At 40.2% G+C, this 21,243-nt stretch overlaps 1 long non-coding RNA gene across 1 annotated transcript in view; it reads left to right on the top strand.

Moving 5' to 3' along the window:
• LOC136288964 (uncharacterized) overlaps window positions 1-20,648 on the top strand; it is a 35,789-nt gene extending 15,141 nt beyond the window's left edge. The window contains exons 2-3 of the long non-coding RNA XR_010720678.1: window positions 19,501-19,578; window positions 20,569-20,648. This is a non-coding gene — a long non-coding RNA (uncharacterized lncRNA). The remainder of the gene's footprint in view (window positions 1-19,500; window positions 19,579-20,568) is intronic.
• Window positions 20,649-21,243: the final 595 nt, after the last annotated feature.

Here is a 21,243-nt window from a genome sequence, read left to right as displayed (position 1 = left end):
TATCCAAGGGGAGAATACCTTCTCATTTTAGGGGCTATAGCTATTCATACAGCAAAAAGTAGTAAAGAAAATGTCACTGACAACAGAAGATTAGAAAATATGATTCCATTAGCTTATACATGGCAATCAGAGAAAATATGCTTGTCTTTTGGTCAATTTGAGGAATGGATACTATTTAAAAAGCAGTTTCCTAGCATTAAAAAAAAAAAAGAGTCTGAGATGCATAAATATAATTGATGAGTTTTTTAATAATCGAGGCTCAATAGAAAGGCTGTAGACAGTAGAAATCTATTCCCCAAAAAATCAGGTCATTGCTCTAATTAGATCTGACACAGACATAAGAACATACATATAATTTCTGCTTTCAATGAAGATAAATTTCTCACCTTCAACGTGCCACTAAAAGATTACACCACATAGAATTAATGCCTTTGAACCCTGCTGTTTCAATATCAAATTTCTATGACACATCTTTTGAGATGCAGCCATGGGTCTGTTTTGTATAAATGTGGAGTAAGGACCATTTTCCTTGTGCTTCCAGACTAACTTGAGGCATTTGGCTTTGATCTTTGCTGGTGTCAGGATGGAACAATCCCTGCCTTTAGATACCAGAGGCATTTCAGTCTCAGGGAGTCACAGTGTCTCAGATGTGCTGCAGGGAAAATCAATTAAAGAAATGTGATACCTTCTCTGCCATGGAACGGGGACAGCAATTGTGGCAACAAAATGAAGTTGTTGGGTTTTTTTACTCCAAGAATGTGAGTGTAGCCCTGGTTCACACCTGACATATTTTGGTTTTTTGATATTTCTTTCCTAGGGTATTTTCTGTAAACGAGAGACATGTTTACATTCTTTCTCTAGGATGGACTTCTTGATGTCCCTCTGGTCTGACCAATGTGATTAAAAAGGTTTGTCTTTGCTTCACCAATCAAGTTGGTCTGTGTAAAATAGTATAAAAGGAGAAACACATCCCAATAATAAAAAAGTAATTTTCAGCCTTCTGAAATTGGAGTCTTTGTATCGTTACAATGCACGACAGCGTCAGGTGAGGAACTTGGGGGGGATTAGAGAAGAACAGTTTTTGAGCATCTGACTGGGACCTCCGTTCTCATTTTGGAGTGAGAGAAAAGGGGGAAGCCCAAATCAGATGAGGAACTGAGTATGTGCTGTGGCTGTGCTCCTTCCCTCACAGTTACTGTCTGAGGTACTGAGTGACCTCAATTTCAAAGGCTCTAAAGCCAGATGCTATTTAAAAGCTCTGAAATTCCCTTCATTATTACTATAAAAGGACTGGCACACATATTTCATGAAGGATTTCACACTGGTCATAAGAAAAGAAAAAAAAAAAAAGAAAAAAGCTTTTGATGCCAGTCTTCTACTCCAAACACCTCTGTTTAAATGTCTCAAATTAGATTTTCCTGGAAAAAAGGTACTGGCACACTCATAACCTGACATACTTTCCATTATAAACTCATTTCTACTATAAACTCTGAACATAAAAGCTATAAATAGCACCTCCACTACAACTCAGATTTTCCTTACACCCTCTGAATTCAGAAACAATATTTGGAATTCAGCTGATTTATTTCTTTTTAATTCTTTATAAATAAATTCTGACATTAATTTATTATTTATTCAACAGGTTTTTTAAAATAAAATTTTGTAAGAAACTTTTTTCTGTCATTTTCTTCTGGGAATAAGAGATGTGTTTGCAGCTCAGAGAGGGACACAGAGCAGTTCCCTGTTACCCCATGGCAGAGCATGCAGAAAATCCCAGGGAGAAAAAAAACATCCAGGACAACCTCTCGGGGCTCACCTCAAATTTCTCCAGCTGTTAGGTACCTATAGTTTCTCAGTTAACTTTAATTTTAGCCAAAATGATATTATTTTATCTTTCTTCAGGTTTCCTTCCCTGCATGAGAAGTTGCAAATATTTTGCACTGTCCTCCCACCTGTGTGTTCCCCTCCTTTCAAAAGGAGATTCAGCTGGAAAAGATTCTCAAAATTCTCCTTTCTTGTGCTTGTGTGTTACGGATATAAGAGAATAAAATCTAACAACCTAACTTCCACCAGGGCATCTAGAAATGGTTCATCTAGATGTCCTAAAACACCTGGGATAATGCTGAAACCTGAAAAAAACTATGAAAATCTGAAAAAAATACTCAAAAACCCCCTATGAAAAACAAATCAGCCAAAAAACCACCAAAAAAAAAAAAAAAAAAACCCACAACAAAAAAAACCCCAAAAAACCAACAAACAAACAAACACACCAAAAAACCAAACAAAACCACAAACAGACTCAGCAAAACCCCCCCAAACTAATGAAAATATTTCTGAAGCATGCAAATAAATTTGAGACTTCTGGGTTTTAATGTTTTACAAGGATAAAGCTGTGAAGGCTAAGTTTTCCTTTTGCTGGCCATCCGAATAAAAGGAAAAGTGACTTAATTTTGTAGCACTGGCAAAACTGTCCAGTGGATGCTGTTGAAGATAAATACTGTTTGGTTTTCAGCAGGCAAAAGGAGAGGCTAAGCAACACCGTCTATGGTTCTTGGTCAGTGAAGCAAAGATATTAATTTCACAAGACATCCACAGCTGCAAATTCAAGAAAGACTCTCAGCAGTTGCAAGGTAGCTGGGGGAATATCCTGACCTGAAAATGTTTCCTGGCCAAGTGTTCCTTGCTGGTCTGTTCCTTGAGTCTCATGGTGGCTCTGTGCAACATCTCAGAGCAGTGCACATGACAATCGTGGCACAGAAAATTGAATCTGTACATGTATTAATTTTTAAAAAATTTTATATATATATACACATATATATATATATATGTGTATATGTGTATATATGTATATATGTATATATGTGTGTATATATATATATATATATATATATATATATATATATATATATATATATTTAACTTTGCGTCCACTTAAATGACTTAATGCTAGTTGCCATCTCTCTTTTGGCATTTAAGATGTAGGGGTGAAAACCAATTTGCAAGAACTACTTATGAAGTACATGGTTTTGTAGAAATCCTTCTGAAGGTGAGCTATGGCAAGGTTGCTGGAGGAAATTGAAGTATTCTGCTATCTCTCAGAGAGTCCCACAGCTCCTATTTGTTTCAAAACCTGAAAATATAGTGTCAGAAGTGTAGCAATTGCTGTTTAAATATAACAAAATTAATGACATCATGGGGAATATCTTTTCCAAGTTGTATGTCCAAGTTCGCGTTGGCTTTCCTGAAATCCCAAAGTCAGAAATGTCCTTCCCCATGTGCTAAAATCTGGAAAGCCCCAAATTATCTAAAATCTGTGGCATCTCCTCATGCCATAAATAAAGGTGACGTTTACTTTGTGATATCCAAAGTAAAGGATACTTTTATCAAGCACATACCCACACAAAAATCAGCAGAACAAGGGGCCAGCACATGAAATAATTTTACCTGCTTTGAATAAAAGCACATAAAAATCCTTCTGATGATGTCTACGAATCTATAAATCAGTAATTTCAGAGGCTATCCATACTTCAACAGGAAAATGAAGTCAGAAAATCAAAAGAAATATTACTGGCCTCTGAGTCAATGAGTCAGAAGATATTAGCATACACAACCCTCACTGTAATTACTCAAGATTTTTCAGGCTGCTGAATTAAATTACTTTAGAAAAGCAAATAGTGGAAAGCTGCACGACTATTTTCAACAAATCTTGAGCCAGAAGTGCCTTTTTTGTCTTCTACAGAAAGAACAACCTCATTGCTCAAGATATTTTGACCATATTTTTAGTTTCCTTTTACTCATGTAGGCCTTTATATCTTGGTAAAAGTAAGTGCACAGCATTCACGTACAATATATCTTAAGCGAAGTGAATAAGGGGGGTTTTCTTGCATTCAAAAAGATTCACTAATTTCCATATATAATTTCTATATTAATAAATATAGAAAAATATTAATTTTTTTTAGTTTTAATTTTGATCACTAAAAGGTGTCATTTAGAAGTGACAATCTGTATGAATTTTATGTAGGTTTTCTCATTGTTTCCACATCTTCCCTGTGTAATTTATTGTAATTTTTCTTAGAAGCAAGTTGAAAGGTTTCTGGGACAGATAATTACCGTGGTTTTTTTTTTTTTTTTTTTTTTTTTTTTTTTTTTTTTTTTTTTTTTTTTTTTTTTTTTTTTCCCCCCCCCCCCCTAGATCATCCTCAGTACTCTCAGGCAGTCAAGATCCTTTTATTTCACTCCCAATCATTTTCACTATAGTCTGTAGCACTCAGACATCTCTCCTGTATTTGGAATAATGGCTATTTGAAGTAGTGCAGAAGATGGTAGCCCAAATCAATATGAGTACTGAGAACTACTCCAGCTTCTAAAGGAATTGTTGCTTTGGGCTCTGTGGCTGTGATTCAGCATCTCACTAAAGCTCACAAATCCTGCTGGAACCACAAGTCTGTATAAAAAAAAAGTGAGTCTGTATAAAAAAAAAGAGATATGGTATGAGATGAGCAGAGATTGATGATAGAGATGTAATTGATAGAGATGTAATTTCCATGCAGTACCTCTGGATTCCTCCATTAAACTCCCTCCCAAAGCCATTGGAGATGGCCAGGATCAGTCTGGTTTGCATGAAGGCCTTCCTGGGACAATGTCACCAGGAGAAATTAATATGGCCCAGAGATGAAAGACAAAATTGTCCTTGCTTGACTGAGCTGGCTGTGCAGACACATTTTATAGGTGACTCTGTGCCACCAGCATGTAAACTGCTGAGGTTGCCTACATGAATATCTGAGTGTTCACATCATCCCCATGAACAAAGGAAGTTTTACCATCTCATTTTTGTAGGTAGAGGAATGAAGGACTAAGAACTTCCAACTTATTCGAAGTCACAGAGAGATTTAAGTCTGAGCAAGGGACTGAAACAATGCTTCACCAGCAACAATAAAATATCCTTACAGGAAAATATCCTAACTACTCAGCAATTCTCTCCCTCCTGTTAAAAGCAATACATAATTAAAAGGTTACAATTAATATTAGTTTTCAGGTGCCTGAATCTCAGTTTGGTACAGTGCTACGTTCTGTGCTGGCACAGCAAGTTCCCTCCTTGGAACAGCGAGGAGTTAGGATGGCAGTAATGCCTCCCTGGAAGTCCTGTGTGGGCTCTGCATTATGCATTGAGATGTTATTGTCCTGAATGACAGCAAGATATAAAGCAGCAAAGGGCTGGGATTCAGCTTTTCAATAAAGTCGCCTGACTTGCAATCACCCCAGAATTCCTGCAGCACTGGAATGATAAACTGTATTAGAGGGATGCAGCAAGAACTTATTCATAATGGCCTGTTCTGTGCCTGTGGACCTCTGGCTATCCTTTGATGTGATTTTATTTCAGAAGAGGGAAAGCAAAGGTCAGCAGCACAGACGAGTCTGTCGGCTCATCCCTCACTGTCTGAGCAGAGCACTCTGTGAAATATATCCGAGGTCATTTTGGGATGAAATACAGCACTCCAAAAGGCTCTCCCAGCACTGAATCAAGCACTCACAACTTCCAGAATCAATCTGGAGAAGCTGATCAACTTAGTGCTGCAGAATTGCTTTAAAGGTCAAAGCCAGGAGCAATTAAGGGCTGGATGATAGGAAATGGAAGACTCGATCACAAAACTGTAAATGAACGTCATGTTTTCTGTATTACGTCCTGCTTTTCTTCCTTTTTACATTTAGTTAAACACAGTTCTAAGAAGACTTTTAAATATTTGACAGCGTGTCCATGCACAGAAGAGCCAAACTTCCTCCTCATACCCCTCTGTTCTTGTCTGAGGAAAAAGCAATACCACAATTTTGATGCATTTTGCTTTTTCCCCACTATTTTTACCCTTTCCTTTTCCTTGAAAGGCTCTAGAAAATGCTGCTAAACTGGGGCTTTGGCATAATTTTGTAATATCTTTTCCTTTTTTATTATTTATTCTCCCCAGTTCACTCCTGCAGTTCATATATTTGAGCTTTCCATTGTAAGAACAAAGGCCAAAAGACTTTTCCTACTGGGAGTCAAGGCTCTTATCTGATATTATGGCTTCAAAACTGATGATCTAATAAAACAAACCCACAAAATGTTATGAGAAATTTTTTTGTTTTAATGCTTTCTAGGCCATCTGCCATATTTAAGTTTCTATGACAGAGGAACATGAAGCACATTTTCCTTGAGGTAAACCCACTTGTATTTCCTGTGTGTTCTGTTGACCTTAATAACGTCTAGGAAGATGGACCTGCAAAGAATCAGAATAGCCTTTTTCATGACAATATGTATCTAAAAACATGAGAGTCAAAACTTACGGCTGTTGACTAGATGAGTATTTCATTTGTCTTTTTCCTCATTTTTATTTGCACATTTAAACTGAAATTGCAAACTTTTCGTTGCAAAAGGAGTGCTCTTCTTCTGGTTTTCCTCAGATAACAAATTTTCATCTATAAATTTCCCTGATAATGGGATTGTGACTCCATGGGAAATAGAGCCATTCCTCATAGCTGGCCCAAACAGAAAGCCAAAATATACTGAATCAAGATCCTGCCTTTCTAATGACTTTGGCTTACATTTTGGGGAATATTCAAGCCTGATACAAAACAATAAAAAGTCAGATTGGCTGTTTGGTGTCAAAAGAACTCAAAGATGGTGTGGTTCTACATTAGAGACCTCCACCTCTCTTCAGATTTTTTTTCAGGGTGAGCGCTTGCCCTCCAGCATGTGGTCACCATTTTTACACTTACAACCATGAGATTTTGTTTTATTTTATGTGATAAACTTGATATAAACTGAAAAGTTGATATATATATATATACACACACACACACACACACACACACATATATATATATATATATATATATATATATATATAAAGCATAAAACTTGTCAATCATCATTCCATGGCAGTTTCTGAAGTTATAATAATGAAGAGTTGATGAATATCATTGTGTGTGGAAGGAGGGTTGTTGTCTGACCTGATTATTTTGCACACTGCAAGTCACAGGAATAAATACAGATATGCTGAAAGCTGTAATCAGCTTGAAGTAAAGTCACATTTCCCCAGCGCAATGTCAGGAAAAGGCTGAAGTCCAAACAAACAAACTGCAGTAATTCAGTAATGATGCAGAAATCAACCAACATTCCTCACATAAAATAAAAGAATCTGTATCAATCATCAGATGCAGAAAAAATAAGTCACCCTTAAAATATGGTTTGGCAGAATGCGTCTCCTCCTCTGGAAATAAATGACTGTTCTTCTATTGACATTTACAGAGTCTTCCCTAAGTGTGGCAGTTCTACTTTTTATAGGCAACCATTTCTCCATGGAAAAGTCCTATTTAAGGGACATTATCTCATATTCTCTTCATAATTTTCTGCTAGAAAGGTCTTGAAAAACAGTAAATCTGAAGTTTCTATCAACTTGGTGTGCAAAATGGATCACTCAGCACAGCAATGTTCACAAGTGAGAATGCCTCTTCTGTCTCAGATTTGCAGAATGTGATTGAAAAGACGTAGTATTCAAGTTTAGCCCCAATGAGTTTTGAAGATTGGGGTGAACTGTTCCTGCAAAGACCTTATGTTTGAATTACTTTGTTCAAGAAATGATTTGGGCCACAAAGTGTGAACTGTCATTTGCCTCTTTAGATTTTGTTAAATATTTTTCTGCTTTTTTAGATGCCAAAGTGTCTTTGTAGGTTGTTCTATTGGTGTCTCAGTTTACGACATTCCATTTTGCAAAAACTTTTTTTTTTTTTTAATTTTTCCAGTAAGACAAAACCATTTAAACTTCAAAGGAAAAAAAATTCAGTCTCTTCCTACTTTACAATTTCTAAAAACCTTTGCATATTTTCTGTTCCCTTATCGAAGTCACGAATGAAAACCTACTAATTGAAGAGTACCAATGATGACTAGCCCTGGCAAAACACCATTTGAAACTGCTTTTTTTGTCACAGAGAGCTGTTTATTTCCTAACCAGTTTTGAAAACATGTCACACTAGTTTTGTCAAGAAAACATCTCCCCAGCTTGTTTATGAAGATGCTAAACCTGCCACTGCTATTCTGCTGTCCTGCTGGGTTTGAAAGTTTTTCTTATTGTCTGGTTTCATTAGAGCGGAACTTGCATTAAAAGGCAGATGGAACCAGCTATGGAGGTTGCTTTGGAAAAAAAAAATTAAAAAAAGTAGTATCTACCTGATTCTCTTAGCCTGCATGTAGGGGAAAACAGAAGAAATGCCTGGAAACTGGGAGCAACAGCCCATTCATTAGCTGCATTTGCTGCATCAACAACACCACCTGAATGACTGTCCTCTCAGTTGGCTTTTTCAGCTGGGCAAAATCTAGGAAATGCTTGGGAAATCAATATCTTCACTGTTTTTTCCTGGTACTTGGCTCACAGAGATGACCATGGAATGATAAATGTGACCAGGCACACCAGCACAGGCTCCACCAGACACACAATCACTACTTTTACATAGCTCTTAGAAAGATTTAGCTTGGAGAAGAACTGTAAGATCATCAGTTTTATTTGTGGTTCACCATGTAAATGGCGTCTAATGAAACCAATCAAAGAATAAATACAGCAACAACTGAAAAAACCCAACCCAATGCAAACCAAAAAATCTCTGCCTGCTTGGCTTGCTGATAAAAGCTGAATCATGTTTTGTGCACACTTTTTAGATCTACATAATCAAAGCTATTAGAAAAACAAGTCACAAAGACTCAGCAAAATCTGACATTTTGCTTCTGATATTTGAAAATCCGGAAACGTAGTTTTTCTGAAAATAACAGTGTGCATAAATCCTTCATGTCAAGTGTGAAACGAAAATCCCAGACCTTCCCTGCTGCGTGTACAGCACCCTGGGTGTTAAAAAGGCTGAGCAAATCACCTCAGGTCATAAGATGCATGATCAGAAGGTGGTGACACCATCATGGTCCATTGTAGTTGCCCCATGTGTGCATCACTGAATTTTCAGTAGGAGAACTACTACAGATTCTATAACATTATTTTTTCTCTGATATGGTTCTTATAAATCTTTCGTTTAGGCTCAACACTCCAGTGTTTTCACATTTTTCAGTGTGCTTTTCTCAGTTCTAGGCAGTGTTATTTTTATGTGGCTGAGGGGTGGTTTTCTTTTTTGCCTGAAAATATGTTTATGGAAAAAATCCCAACCAGCAGTCACATAAATATGTTGGAGTCTAGCACGTTAATGAATAGATGGGTAGGTATTTTCAACTGGACAGTATGGGAAGTTATTTTAGCAATGGAAGTTCTTTTTCCTACATTAAGAATTTCTACTTCTTCCATAGGTACAGGCCTTGGTTCCTCTACTCTTTGCAAATGTGCAGAGTTTTGCTTAATACTTTATTGACATCACCTTATAGGTACTTACGTCTATAAAACTGAACAGATTTGCAGCTTGGAGATTTATGAGCTGCTTCCTGATCAGCCATGTGTAATGCTCTGTATGCAAATAGATGAATAGTTTTGTTCACTGAGGCCTGTTTGAGTTTCAGTTGATTTCACTGCATTACTGACGAGAGTAATGTTGATTATCTGCGGTTTTTCTGGACCAGAATCTCACAGAGCAGCAGATGCATAGAGGCTGCCACTTCTCCCTGTGTGTAGGCAGCACTGCAGGAAAGAATTCTGAACATAAAAAAGTGTTAATCACAGTAGATTTAGGTATTCCTCATGGCACAGTTTACTAACATTTGTTGACATAGTTTAGGTACCAGCTGAATTATCAGGTACCATGACACGAGCAGTGCAAATTAACATGACATGCAAAAACCCCCTTTATGTACCTAGAGCAACCCCAAATTTGAGCTATCTTTAAGTGACCCCATGGCAGAGGAGCTGGAACTATATCACCTTTTAGTTCTCTTTCCAACTGAAATCATTCTGTTTCTAACTTTTCATTCTTTTTACACTGGAGTAGTTTGAAACTTATTGTTTCTTCCCACTTAAGATTTCTGTCAAACCCATTTCCATTTGAACCTGTCTCCCTGGCCCATATTTTCCTTGTAGGCTGCATGTGTTTAAGGTAATTAGATGATATTATTAATGGAAGAAGTCTCAAGATAATGGTTTCCTGCAGTAAGGCAAATGCCAAGATGACATTTTTTGGAGCAAGACCCATATATCCAGGGACATTCTTCTGTCTCATGACTTTTTTTTCTGCTATGCCAAGCCATTAATGGTGCAGATTTTGCCCTGATGTGCCCTCCTCCAGGAAGCGGCAGTGAGTCTGTGTGTCAGTGGAAAACTCGGTTGCAGGAGAGGCTCAGTGGCCCAGCAAAGACTCTGATTAATAAGGTTTGTGTTTCTTTCCCCTGTGATTCACAGTACCAGGCTGGGCGGAGCTGAAAGGAGAGGTAAGCCACCTATGAAGCACAGAACTGAGTCAATTAGCTCTTTTGTTGCTGTTATTTTGCTGATATTTTGCCTTCCTAGTCTTTAATTCATAAACTTTTCCTGATTAATGGAAAAGCAAACTTTAGCCATTAACCCATGATTTTGTCAGCAACCTCCTGTGACAATATTTCATGTGAGTCTTGGGAAAAGGTTCCAGGGTAGCCAGTGCAGGCTACTGCTGAGTGACTTCTTCATGCATGATTTAAATGGTTTTTTCCAGAGCTACTGGCCACGTTTGAGACACTCATCCTGTTGTCCTAATCTAAAGAAAACAACAACAAGAAAAAAAGGCTTTTCAAAGCTGACCGAATGAGAAGGACACAGGAACTGTCTGTTCTGCTGAGTGTGACATTCCCATTTGATTTCCTGCTCAGTGATGAAAACCAAGAGAAAGTTAAGCACAAGGAGCTTGACTTTGCAATGTGTTTTAATAATTCTTAGCTCCAATAGGGGCTGTGGCACTTATTTTAAAAATGTAGGATCAGAACCACACATTCATCACGTCATTTGGGTGGCCAGGGGGTGGCTGCAGTGGAAGCTGTGTTGATGGTGACATTTAAAATAAAGGCTTAGGAAGTAGAAGCCTGTGAGCTGGCCACATACCACAAATCCCATCAGAAAGTATGTCCAGATGCATGTTTGTCTGCTTAAAACTTTGTCATGGATGGGATCATTTTTAGAGCTACAAGAACTGACAGCACCTGAGTACCTACCACTGAATAAACAATCCTTATAATTGTAAAACGAACAATTTTTCTTTCCCCAGTAAAAAAGACAGTTTAAGCTATGTGTGTGTCTGACATCTGAGGGAGGTGGAGATAAACATCAGGTGAAAAAAAAAAGGTTTGTGACTTTTTATCAACTATGAGAAATAATGCATTTTCTTCATCTTTGCTTATCATTGACAAAATATTCAGAACGACACACAAAGGGAATTAAGAAAAGCACATCCTATGTGATAAAAGACTTTTGGAAGGAGCTTTGAAATCCTTGCTGCTGGACACAGCTTCTCCTGACACAATATTTGTACAGAAATTTCCTCACTTGTACACTAACAGCTCAGCCCATCAAACTGAGTGTTAAGCTGTGGCTGTTTGTGACTGAGTGGCTTAAAAAATCTCTGCAGATAAATGTTGGCAGCAGATTATTAAAAAAAACCCAAACTGATTTTTATCATGTCTAATGGGCACTCAAAACAGAGAGATAACCTCCCTTAAAAATATAATTTAAAATAACCGCAAACAAACAACTGGGTTTTGTTTTTAATGGTAATGTGAATAAAACTAACCAGTTACAGTTAAATTGCACCTGAATTAGTTACAGATGTTGTGAATGTAAGAAAATTCTGCCAAAAGACTCGGCAGTATCCACTAGGTGGCATCCAGTGACCGTGTTTGGGCCGCCTTGTCTCCACAAAACCTCTCATTCATACGGGAGATAAAGAACTACCTTATTAATTTATACCACTGCATCCACTCTACACCTAATATTTATTTAGCCAGCTGCTTCCTCTAATCCTCCTTAAACACCATTGATTGAAATCCTAAGTATATTCAGAGTTTTTTATTTAGCTTTTTTTTTTACCCAAAAGAACATTTTGTTACCTTCAAGTTACAAGCTGCCTTTTCAAGCGCAGCACTGTGCGCTACAGTTCCTACCAGCAGAGACAGAATGTCTAATACTTCCTAACGAGCAACAGAAGCAGCTTGTCATATGAAAATAACTTTTTTTTTTTCCCCACAAAATTTTTCATTTCCATAGACTTTAAGTAATGAAATACATTGTCAGGTTTACAATGAAACAGAAATGTTAAATATTTCAGCTTCCAGGAATAGTTTAGGAACTGCTTCAGTGAAAAAGCAAATGAAAAGCAGAAAACATTAATTCCAGTTTTCACACCTTAATCCTTGCAGTGAATTGGAAAACTTTTAATATATTTAAATGTAAGCAATTGCAAAGTCTCTCTCCACTTGAGGATCTCAAAACACCTTTTAAAGAGTGGTCCATATTGCTTCCAGATTTTTTACCGAGGGGCAAGGAGGTTAAGTGACTTAGTTAAATATTGATAATAGTTCTTTTGGCTCCAGGCTGTGACCAATCGTAGACAAAAATATTCCTTTTAGTCACATATCAACATAAAAATCCTAAATGTTGGGGACTTACAGAAGAAAACACTCTTCTTAACAATTTTGCAAACTGTAATGCAACAGAAACCTTCCATCTTTTCCTGAAACCTCTTATCCCCCTGCCCCAAGCATTTGTACTTCTCTAGGGTTTTGTTAAATTGGTTTTTCAGGGTTGTGTTTTTTTTTTTTTTTTTTTTTTTTTTTTTTTTTTTTTTATCTTGAGTTCTTTTAACCAGGCTCAGTGGTACTGGGAGGAAACTGAACCCGCTGGATATGTGATGAGAGGATGCTCAGCTGTGGGTTGTGCTGTAGCCTCTGAGAGGGACAAGGCTGTGGACAACAATTCTCTTCCTGATGGGCTTTTCCCCTCTTTCGTATTGGAATCTGCTTACACATTCAGGCATCTTATTAGAAAGACTGGCCTTTTGGCAAAATTTCAGTGAAGACTGGCAGTGTCTTCATTATTAGCTTTACTTTTTTGGAGGGTTTAACTTGAAAAAGCTGCTCTATACTTGTTTCCTCCCTACTTCACTTTAACTGTAGTGTTGAAAAACATCAAAAACTCGTGGTTTTGGTTTTTTGTTTTGTTTTGGTCTTTTTTTTTTTTGTTCCCTCTTGCATTCTTCCTTCTTCCCTTTCCCCGTGGCACTAACACAGGCAGGTGTGTAAGGGCTGGGGTCTCAGGTGATGCGCTCAGAGCAACTTGCTCAGCAGTGCTTCACAGGACTGTGCTTTTGTGGCCTCACCAGACCCAAAACCCCAAGAAAAACAGAGCTGCTTTTGCGTGGCATGAGGACTTTGCCTCCTGAACAACACACCTTGGCATAGGACTGCAGGTTCTTGGTCCCTTCCTCACAGGAGCCAGTGATGATTGTGCTGATTGTGATCTGTATTTCCCCACGTGCTGAAAATAAACTGTCTCTAGAAGCTGTGTTTATTGAGAGGGCCTGTATCCATAGCTACATGGCTTCACTTCACCTGTGCTTTCAACTACCACATCATACATATTCCACATCATACATATATTGACAGAACAACAGGGCTCTTTCCAGGTTCCTTCTTCCCACATTTAGGCATTGAAACAGTCCTAACAGACATAAATACAAATTCATTGCTATTAATCACCTACACAACTCTCTTGAGCACAAGGTCCCCAGAGCCTCCTGAAAGTGTATCACTTACATGACATCAAGCACCAACATATATAGCAGCACTTTCTGCCCTGAAAGACCCCAGCAGCAATTAAACCCTCACTAATTATACACAAGCACCAATAAACCTCCTTAATTCAAACATACAAAAGCTTTCCATCCCTTGTTATCTTTGATATCTGTCTGTCTATCCTACCACACAAGGAGTTTTGCCATGAGAAACATTTTGAATGGCACCTTTCTATGGGTTTGACCCTAAACCCCAAATAAACAGGCAGTAAAATGATGCAGTTAACACAGCCCTGGACCAGCTCATGTGCAGCTACATTTGTAAAATGCTGAGGCAGTCCAACTTTCTTGATGAGTGGAGACGCTACAGGAACCTGTGCCAAATGTTATTCAGGCGTCCCCTGACAATAAATAGCCAAATATGACATCAGTATGTAACATATCACATCTTATCAGAATCTTCTTGCTCCTAACTGGATGGGCAGTACTTTGTGCAGATTCTGCTTCCAGTTCTTGAAATGTTTATTCAGTCTACCATGCTCTTTTTCCCTATGTCCTAAAAACTTCTGAAAGCATCTGAATGGATGGAGAAATACTTAAAAAAAAAAAAAAAAAAAAAAAAAAAAGGCAAAAGGAAGAAGGTGACAAATCTCTGTCAGAAGAATAACCCCATAGGAGGAAGCCATAGAGCAGAAGTATAGGACTTTTTGTCTTTCTGCAGTTGCAACATGATCCCTCCTTTGGTAACACAGAGCGCTTAAAAGTCAAAGACACTGAAGTTAGCCAGTTTTAATCTGTCTTTCACCCTCGCCCCCTGCCTCAGCTGCCAAATTAGAACTCTAAAAAGTCCCTCCAGCTCAGGCAGCCTTGCAGCTGATGCCACAGGCGCTGCTTGCGTCGTCCCTAACAGACTCGGAGCAGCAAAGCAGTAAAAAAAAACTTTCCCGAAAGTTTGATTTTTTTTTTTTTTTTACCTTGCGCAGAGCTCCCTGTGAGTTGAGATGCTCTCAGGACTCTCCAGCAGTCTGAGACGGAGGGCAGCGAAGCGCAGGAGTAAGTTTTTGGTGCTCACCTTAAGTCAGCGTGTGTGCGTGTGTCTATGTCCCGAGTATCTCTTTGTGGCTCTGGGTGGCAGAGGACCTGATCCAGGGCAGAGAGAGCCACTTTCTCACCGAGAGGAAAAGAAAAGCAACACGTCATGAGTTAAGTACGCCTCCAAGATGTCTTAATTACAGCCCAACGTGCTTCCATTCAGACCCCAGGAATGAGAGGAAAAAATAAACCCCTACACGAGCGGTTTTCCCTGTCGCTCACACACCCACATACACCCACCCCGTCCCAGCAGGTTGCCCTCTCCCTCCAGGTCCCTGTCCTCGCCCCTCGCGTCCATCCCGCCCAGATCCGCACCTAAAAAAAGCCTCTCTCAACTCCACACAAGTCCTAAAAGGAAAAAAAAAAAAAACAACAACAAAAAACCCCAAAACTACACGGGACTTGGAGAAACAAAACAAAACAAAACAAAACAAAACAAAACAAAACAAAACAACAAAAAAACTCCCCAAAACAAAAAACAAAACCCACCCCAAAAAAAACCCCGGGGCGGCGTGGGGGGGAAGAAAAGAAAGAAGTTGGTAGTGTTCTTCATGAAGAGACCATTGAATTTAGGGATTTAGGGTGTGTGACACCCCGAGAAACATGACACTTCTGACCGCTTGTCTCTGCCCGCTCCCAGCCCCCGCTCCTTTTTTACCCCCCACACTCCCATTAACTCTGAGGGTGGAACTCGGGTTTCGGACACCGAGAAAGTGATGCAGGAAGGCTGGCGGGGGGGGGGGGGGGGGTGTGTGGCGGGTTTGTAGTGGGGTGGAAACCGCTGGACCTAAAAGGATCCCCGTCTGTTTTTCTTTTACCCCCAACTTCCAGTAAAACTATAAATCCAGGAAATGAACCCACTTTCTCTTCTTACACCCCAAAACCAGAACACACCTTGCTCAGGGCACTGCCGTCACTTAATCCCGGCAACTGTTAATACCCAGACTTTATGCAACTTCTAAACACCACCCCAGGCCATAGTATTCCCCCAGCATCAAAAATTTCTGTATTTTTGTCCACTTCACATCATGAGACACACAGCCCCAAAGGAATCTGCCAAAATCCACGCAGTGTATGACTTTAACCCCCTAAATGCCACAGCATGAAAAGCACACATGTCAAATCTCACACCTTACAAACGGAGGCAAGAGATGTTGTTGCATCTCTGAATGTGTCTAACTTAAAAAAGCAACCAACCAAAACCAAAACCCCCACTCAAACAATAACAGATGAAAGCAACGGGGGAAAAAGACCAAGCCTTGTTGATGTACTACATGTTGGCAAATTTGGGCTCAAATAATGTTGTTTTTGTAAAGCAGGCGTTACTTTGCTCCACTACAGAAAAATGAGGTTCTTGATGACTAAATCTCCCAACAGCAGAAGGAAATAAATGTGGAGTTCTTAACCTCTAATATTTGCTAGATTAAAGAGCACAGGTGGTCCAGCCAACTTGGTCCTGCGGATTAATTTTATCCTTTCCCCTTCCCCCTCCCTCCCACCCGCTCCTTCTCCAATGCTGAACAGAAGAATGTGGCTGTGTCACACCCACTGCAAATCTCCAACATCGTTTTCCAGCCGGGACCCCGCTAAGCTTTTATCATTGTGGGTGTCAAACTCCCAGCCCGCACCATCAAAAGAGGCTGCAGCCCATCCATCCTGCCTGATCAGGAAATGCCAGAGCCTGACATATCCTGGTGCAGAGGCACATCTGAGAGGACATGAGTTTCACGAGCGTCGCCGAGCCGGGGTCACCACTGCTGTGCCACTTCGGCGACTTCACAGCATAGCCCACTGGAAGGAAAAATAAAACGAAGATAAAACAAACCCCAGGCAAATAAACACGGCTCTGTCTGGAATTATGGAATATCCTGAGATGGAAGGGACCCACAAGGGCCATCGAAGTCCAACTTCGCAGGACATCCCGATAATCCCACCCTGTGTCTTAGAGAAAGAAGTATCAGAGTATCAGTTTGAGGTTATTAATAAATTGGGGGGGGGGGGGGGGAAGGGGGGGGAATGGCGTGCAATGCACTTCTGTGGTGTAAAATAACGAGGTGCAGGAGGCCTCAGGGGAGGTATTTAGGGATCAAGGATGCTCGGACACGGCCGGGGGCTGGGTCCCCATCCCCGGGGTACCGAGGTGGCCCTGCGCTCACTCCGTGCTGGGGCACCCCGGGGGTCGGGCGGGGGCTGCCCACCCTCCTCGGGGGCTGAGCGGCTGCTGAGAGTCCCAGGTGGGGCGGCACCGGCCCCTCCCGACCGAACAAAGGGACGTTTCTTCGGGGCGGCGGGAACTCGGCCCGCCCGTCCATCCCCACCTCCCGCCCGCCGCCTCCGCCACAGAGGAAGCGGCCTCATATTTCAATAACAGAGGGGGCTTTGATGGGGCACGGCGAGAAAACACACCTCCGGCGGCGGGGCCAGAGGGAGGGGAGGCGGGAGGAGCCGCGGGGCCCCGCGGACGGCCGGGATGCGGGGCGGGATGCGGGATGCAGGGAGGGGTATGGGGCGGGGTGAATGTGGGACGGGATGAGGGATGCGGGTGAGATGTGCTTCGGCACAGAGCTCCGGGGACACCGGGGACAGTGAGACTGGGACAGCTTCCCTCTCCCGTTCCCAACGTCGGGGCCCTTCTCGCCTCGCTGTCCCCACGCTGCCCCTCCTCACCGTGGCGAGATGCTGCGGGGAGAGCTGTAAGCCCCCGGAGCGCTTTGAAAGTCACCAGAAATGGGCATTTCGCCGAGTTTTATCACCTCCGTCATGCTTCATGATGTTTATTTCCCTGGCACTCTTCTTCGGGTTGTTTACTTGTTTTATTTGCAGCAGGTTTGGGCTGAGAGACTCTAGCTCATCTACACCCAGTACTGTGAGGTTTGGGTCATCAAGGCTTTTAGGAGCCCTATTTTTGGTTTAGAGGCCCTCCTTTTGGTTTATTAGACAGAGTAAAACAAAAGAAACAGCAAAATGAACCTGTGTGATTTTTCATTGTATTTTTTTCCAGTCATAAGTTGGGTTCAGGTAACTAAGAGTGTACAAAAAGTGAATTACAACATAAGATGATGAAACATCACAGAGCCTTAAAATAAAGCCTTCTTGTAAATCTTAAAATTAATTCTGGCACATTATGGTGGTTTGAAGACCAGCTAATGGAGCTGCTGGATACCAAGACGATATACCTGTGGAAAGTTCATTTTTTCCTAGCTTTTCCACAGTCATCCTTCAGGGCCTCACCACTGAATATTGCTGAGCCAGATGCTGGGTACAGGAATGCTGTTTTGGGGCAATGTGTGTTTCCATGTATTAAGTACTAGAGAGATGTTATCATTTGGTTGAGCAAAGGCATAGGTTTAAAATAAACAGAATGTTAATTATAAGAGTTGTTTGATGACAGAAATGCAATTCTGCTTGAGTTTTGGGTTAAACCCAAAAGCTCTGCTCAGCATGACATGAGCTAGTGCACTGTCTCAAAGGAACTTGCCTGATTAGCACTCAACAGAGGTTAAAAAAAACCTCCCTGATTTCATATATTTCTGACACTTCTGGAGGCCTAATCTGCATATTTTGATAGTGATGTTTCTGTATCAACCCCGTGGAGGGTTTTTTGAGAGATGTGGAGTTAACTCCAGCTGAAGAGCTGCTCCACATGCAGAGCGCTGCTCCTTGCACATCCATCATCTTCGAAAAACATTAAGTAACTGTATCTATAATAGTGATCAGGGATGTTTATTGCCTTTCTTCCAAGCATAGTTTAGAATTTTTTTCCCCCTCCCAGTATCTGACCATGAAAGGGTGCAGAGTGAAAGCTGTTTGCTAAACCTAGCTCAGATAAGATGAACGGATATTAGGTTTGCTTTTACCTAGGAGCACTGTCACAATGGGCAACTTCACAGGCCGGCTGATTATTATTCCTGGCACCTCAGGCCACAGCAACAACTCAAAAAAATGAACATTTAGCAACATTTTATGAAAGATTTTTGAATTTTCCTTTTTAATATGGATGCAAAGATGGCGTTCTCTGCAAAAGTGAGTATTGCCATTCACGTTACATTGGAATACAACTAAAAAATGTTTCGGAAACTCCCACTGGTGCCACTTAAAACTGGCTATTTTTCAGGCTTCGAGGAGAAGGACACTTGGAAAACAGCATCTAAAGCATAATCTTCCAAATAAACCTAAAGAGCAAGAAAGGAAGAGTTTCAGGGGTTTGTTTTTAACAGGTTTATCACTTGTTTGATTTTGCCTTGCTCGCTTCTTGAGGGACTTGCTGTTAAAGCTTGTAAAAGTCCTGCCATCCTGAAACTCAAATCACAGTAGTTGGTCCCCATCACTTTTTTTTGAGAGGGGAGACGAAAAGGAGATAAAACCATAAACATACATAACTGATATAAAAATTAAGGTTCTTTAGTGCCACAGTGAGGTGCATTTAGGATTTGTCAGAAAAATCAGGTGTTAGCAGGCACATTTTCCTGCAGGAAGATTATTGTTCTATGAGAAATGTATAGTCCATTTTCTCTATGCAACTGCTTTTAGGTTCTTAGCACCCCTTTTATTGCCAGTTGTCTTCAAATTTCACCATTATTGTTCCTGCACATGTCTTGCAGATCAGTAGTGGATCTGCTGTGTGACACTGGTCCCCAAGGCACCCCAGACATCTCCTTCACTCTGCCTGTGGCCACTCACCCTGAATTTCCTTTTCAGGGAGGTGCCTCACTCTGAATCAAGGAAAAAGAAAGGATTCAGGCAGCAGAGATGAAGCACACTTGAGGAAGATGTAAGGTAAAAACTAATAATTAGATGAAAAATGTGAGTTATGAACTTCCTCTGCTTGGAAAATTCAACAGGGTGGATGCTATGAGTCACTGGTATAAAGCTACTGAAATCTGCAGTAAAGAAAAGGCAGCAGAACATACTCTTTTATTTATGGGGTTCTTTTTCTGGAAACAACCCTACACATTCATGCAAATTTCTTACTGAAAAAGAATGAGAAACACAGAAGAGAAATACAAATATGGTGAAAACTAAAGTAACACCCATTAAAATATATATTTAATCAAAAGAAAATATATTAAAACATTGCTTTGCCAAACTGACTGAAAATAAAGGAAATTATTTTATGCCAGCTGAACAGTCAGCTTTCCATTTGAGATTATTTATAGATTCTCAGTCTACACAGTTTTCTCTTTCTTTTTTACAAGTTGGGCTCTTTACACTATGAGGTTGTTTTCTTCAGACTGCTTGTCAGGTTTCAGTGGGATATTTGTAGCTCTTTACTACTCCTGTCTACATAATCTTTTCCTTTTTCACAGTATTCTCATTTCTACTTCTTAAGAAATGGAATACCCAAAGAAATTCACGGAAAAAATGCAGATTATCACTCCTCTAAAATCACTTTCTCTGGAGATAGATAGATGGGCTCTGTAAAAGGAATTTGCATGGTCTCCATCTTGCCTGATTGTATCAGGAGAATGATTTTCATATAAACACATTTTTGACTTAGCACTGCATCACACAATCTTTACACAGCACTCTCCAGAATATTCATTGATTTTTGTCTTCTGATCTGTGTTATCTCTGCCTTGCCTTGGAATCTGATTTGACTTATTAGCAAGTTGGGCCGTGTCCAGGCTTTTCTGAGAATTCTTTTGCTGTTAATGCTGCATCTCACAAGTAGTTGGGTGTCTTCCACATGCCAGGCTAAGAGTGTTTTCTCAGCTTCTGTAAGCTCAAAATGTTTTGCTCTTAATCATGTTTCTATTTTCCTGATAGACCCTAGGGGTGAATTGGAGGGGCAGAAGTGGAGTGTGATCAAGAAGCCAAGAAGGAAGAGAAGAAGGAAGATGAGGAGCAAGACTTCGTAATGAGTAGTGTATAAGCAGAAACAGGAAAGTTTCTGCCACCAGCACTCAAGTTAGCAAAATACTTTTCATTTTCATCATACCTTCTGCAGCTCTTACAGGTGTCGTGAGTCCTCGTGCTCTGCACACCCCAAAAATGAGCAAGTTTTATCCCATTAGATAGCAGAAATCTGGTTTAGGAAGTGATAAAAGGATGAAGGCAATCTTTGAACTGGACAGGTTCAGTAGTGGATAAGATTTTTTAAGTGGATAAGAGACTTTTAAAGGCAAAAAATACCAACTTCTGTTTTTTTAAACACTGATTTTTCAGGGTATGTTGAAAGAAAATCATCAGTTCCTGTAAATGACTTGATTTGGTTTTACTGCTGTCATTTTTTAAAGTTACACATATGACTGCAATGCCAGCTGAATCTCAGAAACCGTCAGTTTACATCCTGTGACTACTGGAAAATCAGTGATGTCTCCATGTGTGGGGACTGTATGATCCCACAAAGATCACAGGCAGTCTCCCACACAGATTAGATGGCATTTTCAATCTGTGTGAGCATCACTGATTTTTGGTATTTAATACCACGAAACACATGAT

Source organism: Chamaea fasciata, unplaced genomic scaffold, assembly GCF_029207755.1.
Source record: "Chamaea fasciata isolate MVZ Bird 193981 ecotype frontalis unplaced genomic scaffold, bChaFas1.0.hap1 SCAF_4, whole genome shotgun sequence".
Lineage (NCBI taxonomy): Eukaryota > Metazoa > Chordata > Aves > Passeriformes > Sylviidae > Chamaea > Chamaea fasciata.
This window is presented reverse-complemented; position numbering and strand designations above follow the sequence as displayed.